The sequence below is a fragment of the Cebus imitator genome, unplaced genomic scaffold, assembly GCF_001604975.1.
Source record: "Cebus imitator isolate Cc_AM_T3 unplaced genomic scaffold, Cebus_imitator-1.0 Scaffold48, whole genome shotgun sequence".
In the NCBI taxonomy this organism is placed as follows: Eukaryota; Metazoa; Chordata; class Mammalia; order Primates; family Cebidae; genus Cebus; species Cebus imitator.
Genome location: NW_016107363.1, coordinates 6,705,293 through 6,710,468, shown reverse-complemented (window position 1 = coordinate 6,710,468; position 5,176 = coordinate 6,705,293).

Below are 5,176 nucleotides of genomic sequence, written 5' to 3'. Positions count from 1 at the left end.
TTTTTTTTTTTTTTTTTTTGAGACAGAGTTTCTCTCTTGTTGCTCAGGCTGGAGTGCAGTGGCACGACCTCGGCTCACTGCTACCTCCGTCTCCTGGGTTCCAGCGATTCTCCTGCCTCAGCCTCCCGAGCAGCTGGGATTACAGGCGCCTGCCACCACACCCAGCTAATTTTTGTAATTTTAATAGAGACAGGGTTTTGTCATGTTGCTCAGGCTGGTCTCAAACTCCTGGCCTCTGATAGTCCACCTGCCTCGGCCCCGCAAGTGCTGAGATTATAGGTGTGAGCCACGGCACCCGGCCAGGAATTGAATTTTTAATCATTATGTAGCCGTCCTCTCCATCCTTCATAATGCTTTTTGTAGTCTATGTTATCTAATATTAATATAGCTACACTAACTTTCTTTAGGATAATATGTGTTAGGTATATCGTTTTCCACATTTTCAACCTTTCCAAATTCCTATGTCTTTGGAGTGTCTCTTGAAACAGCATCTCTTGAATTTTTTAAGTGCAATTTGACAATTACTGACTTTAAACTGAGGAGTTTAGTTTTCTTTCACTTTGTTTATTGATATATCTGAACTTATTTTTACTATCTCTTCCTTTTTTATACATGTCTTGGGGTTGATTGGTATTTGTTTGTTTTCTTATTGGGTTTTACCATTTCCTTCTACTGATTTGAAAGTTATATATCTTATTTACATTATTTTAGCAACTACCATTGACTTTTTTTTCTGAGATGAATTCTCTATCTGTCGTCTGGGCTGGAGTGCAATGGTGAGATCTCGGCTCACTGCAAACTCCGCATCCCGGGTTCAATTGATTCTCCTGCCTCAGCTTCTGGAGTACTGGGACTATAGACATGAGTCACCACACCTGGCTAATTTTGTACTTTTGGTAGAGATGGGGTTTCACCATGGTGGCCAGGCTGACCTCAAGTGATACACCCACCTCAGCCTCCCAAAGTGCTGGGATGACAGGCATGAGCCACCGCGCCTGGCCCCCATAGCTACCATTGACATTTTGCCACACGTATTTGACAAAGACCAAAGTTAAATCTTCATCCCCTTCCCTACAAGTGCAAAGTCGCTCAGAACACTTTAACTCCAGTCACCTCTTTCCTAATTTACTTTTGCCCAGTGTTTTAATTCTGTTCTTTAATTCTGTCTTAAACTCACAAATCATATATTACTGTTTCATCATTTTTTTGTGTACTGACAATTTTATTTAGCTCTATTATACTTACCAATTTTTTCACTCCTGCCATCTCTTCTTAATGGGATAATTTTTCTTTTTTCTGAAGTACATCTTAAAAGTACAAGCCGGGTGTGGGGGCCTAGGCCTGTAGTCCCATCTCCTGGACAGGCTGAGGCGGGAGGATGGCTCCTTGAGCCGAGGGGTTCGAGGCTGCAGTGAGCTATGATTGTGCCACTGTACTCTAGCCCGGGAACATATTATAGTAAGGGGCCCATCTCTTGGGTGAGAAAAAAAGGTCAGTTAGTCAGATTCTCCTAGTTTTTACTTGTATTTCACCCTCATTATTAAAATGCTGGGTACTGGTTCTCAGGTCTTTGAAGATATTATTTCACTATCATTTGGTTTCTATTGTGGCCATTGGGAAATCTGGTGACAAGCTAATTTCTTCTTTTGTGAGTAATCTGCCTTTAAAAAAAAACAAAACCCTCTAGCTAGTTATAAGATCATTTCTTTGTTTTTAATGTTCTGCAGTTTCACTACAACGTTTCTTATTATTTACCCTGCTTCAGAGATATCGTGCTCCCTGCCCGGACGTAGTGGCTCACACCTGTAATTCTAGCATTTTGGGAGGCCGAGGCAGTTGCTTGGGCTGAAGAGTTGGAGACCAGCCTGGGCAACACAGCGAGACCCAGTCTTTACAAAAAAAAAAAATAGCTGGGTGTGGTGGCGTACGCCTGTATTCCCAGCTACTCAGGAGACCGAGATGGGAGGATCGCTTGAGCTTAGGAGGTCAAGGCTGCAATTAGTCATGATTGCACCACTGCATTCCAGCCTGGGGGACAGAGAGAGAGAGACAGAGAGAAAGGGTTGTCTGACAAAGTTCTAATATCCAGAATCTACAACGAACTCAAATCAGCAAGAGAAAACAAACAATCCCATCAAAAAGTCAAAAAGTGGGCTAAGGACAAGAATAGACAATTCTCAAAAGAAGATATACAAATGGTCAATAAATATATGAAAAAATGCTCAGTATCACTAATGATGAGGGGAATGCAAATCAAAACCACAATGTGATACCACCTTACTCCTGCAAGAATGACCATAATAAAAAAATAATAAATGTTGGTATGGTTGAGGTGAAAAGGGCACACCTGTACATTGCTGGTGGGAATGTAAACTAGTACAACTACTATGGAAAACACTGTGGAGATTCCTTAAGGAACTAAAAGTAGATCTACCATTTAATCCTCCAATCCCACTACTGGGTATCTACCCAAAGGAAAAGAAGTCATTATACGAAAAACATACTTGCATGAGCATGTTTGTAGCAGCACAATTCGCAATTGCAAAAATATGGAACCAGCCCAAATGCCCATCAATCAACAAGTGGATAAAGAAATTGTGGCCAGGCACAGTGGCTCACACCTGTAATCCCAGCACTTTGGGAGGCCGAGGTGGGCTGATCACAAGATCAGGAGATCAAGACCAGCCTGGCCAACATGGTAAAACCCCATCTCTACTAAAAAATACAAAAATTAGCTGGGCATGGTGGCATGCACCTGTAGTCCCAGCTACTTGGGAGGCTGAGGCAGGAGAATTGCTTGAACTCGGGAGGCAGAGGTTGCAGTGAGCTAAGATAATGCCCCTGTACTCCAGCCTGGTGAGAGTGAGACTCTGGCTCAAAAAAAATTGTGATATATATATATATATATATATATGCACATACATATATATATACACATATATATATATATCTCGCCATACATATATGTTCCATATATATATCACAAATTAGCAACAGAAAACAAACAATTGTTTTCTGTTGCTAATTTCCCTTTTAATAAATTTAAAAAATTAATGCAAATTAAAGAAAGACATGCAGACATTTCTTTATATACAAGGAAACGTGGGGACTCTAAATTGATTGTTTTCTCTTACTGCTGACCTTCTTCCTCTCTCCCTTTCTCTCTTTCTGTCTCAATGTGACTTGTTTCTTTGTGTGTTTGGTGATATTAGTTTTTACTTTATTGTTAAAAATATATTTGTATATAAGCATAACATACATATAGAAAATTGCACATAACTATAAAAATTGATAAATTTGCACAAGTGAATACACTTGTATAACCACCATGCAGCTAACGATATAGAATAATTACTGGCACCTCAGACACCTGCCTTATTCCCCCTTCCAGTCATTGACCCCTCAAAGACAACCACTATTCTAATTTTTAACATCTTAGAGTAGTTGTTCCTGTTTTTGAACTTTATTGAGTGAGTTCACACAGTGTCTGCTCTTTTGTATCTGGCTTCTTTCCGTAAGCTCGTATGGGGCGAACTGTGGTCTATGAGAATCCTGGCTGCTTTGCAGAGGACATCTTTCTTTGTACATGCTTGTAGTGAAGGCACGCCACCATCTGGCACTGCCATCGCTCATATGAGGGTCCCTGCTAAACATGGAACTCTCAGGTTCAGCTCTGCAAAGTTACCGCTGGCCAAGTTTAGTCTCCCAATATTGTTTATGGGTATGACATACGCATTTGTTCTCAGGACAACACTGCATTTCACATTTATTTGTTGCTCACTGCCCCCCACTCTTATTTTGATACATGTCAGCCCAACAACATATGAAAAAGTCCATTTTATTCAGAATAGAGATGTTTTGAGAAGGGTACATCTGGTCTACCATATGCTGAGATACAATTTGGATTTTAAAAGCTTAAAAGTGGGATAGTTAAATTTCACCACAATGTTTTCTGCATTTCCAAATTATTGAAACAGTTTTAAATCTCAATTTTCTTCCTAGCTCTGTTTAATTTAAAATGTAATGAGAAGTCTGAATTTGTGTTCACCTCAATTTTTAAAAGGGTTTCAAGTAGAGAACTAGAACATTTGATTAGAAAATTGCTTCCAGGTAGGACGTGGTGGCTCAGGCCTGTAATCCCAGCACCTTGGGAAGCTGAGGGAGGAGGATGGCTTGAGGCCAGCAGCTCAAGAACAGCTTGGGGTAACATGAAAGATGAAAGAAAGAAGAGAGAGAGAGACAGAGAGAGAGAAAGAAAGAAAAGAGAGAATGAGGGAGGAAGGAGGGAAGGAAAAGGAAGGAGGGAGGGAGGGAGGAAGGGAGAAAGGAAGGGAAAAAGGAGGGAAGGGAGGGAGGGAGAAGAAAGAGAAAGGGAGGAAGGGAGGAGAGAGATAGAAAGAAGGAAAGAAAGAAAAAAAAGGAAAGAAAGAAAGAAAGAAAGAAAGAAGAAAGAAAGAAGGAAGGAAAGAAGGGAGGAAGAAAGAAAGAAAGAGGAGAAGGAGGAGGAGGAGGAGAAGGAGGGAAGGAGGGAGGGAGGGAGGGAGGATTGCTTCCAATCTCACTTTGTCAGATTAAACAAAATTGGGCCACTATTGTTTAATTTTTTATGATTTTTCAAACTGTGATATTTCAAGGTCTAGATCACTTCATCTTCTCCATAAACAGATTACAAAATGCTTTGTTCAAAGCCTACTAAAGTCAAGGTTCTGTATGCAATTTGCTGAACAGTCTCCAAGTCTGTTTATGCTAGAAACTGTGAAAAATTATTTCTTTGGTGTGATTATGCACAGTGAACCCAAATGAACCCATGTACTCACCTCTTTTTGTTATGGTTTAATAATCAGGTGCAGAACTTTGCTAAAAATTAACATCATATCTCTCAGTCTTGAGATTTGCATATCAATCTTTCTCCTTTATTTGAAATGGGACTCTCACCCATTAAAATCATCTAGCATAATTTCTCCAAGATCAATGAATATGTTTCTTGAGATCACATCTAAATATCCTTTTAATATCTTGGGAAGTAATTTATCTAGATCTGGTAATTTGAACTAATTTAAATTTTTGTGTACCCTTTCTCCATCTTTTTTTCCTATTCTGAGCTCAGTTTCCCTCTTTGTGATTTTTTTTTTTTTTTTTTTTTTTTTTTTTTTTTTTTTTTTTTTTTTTTTTTTTT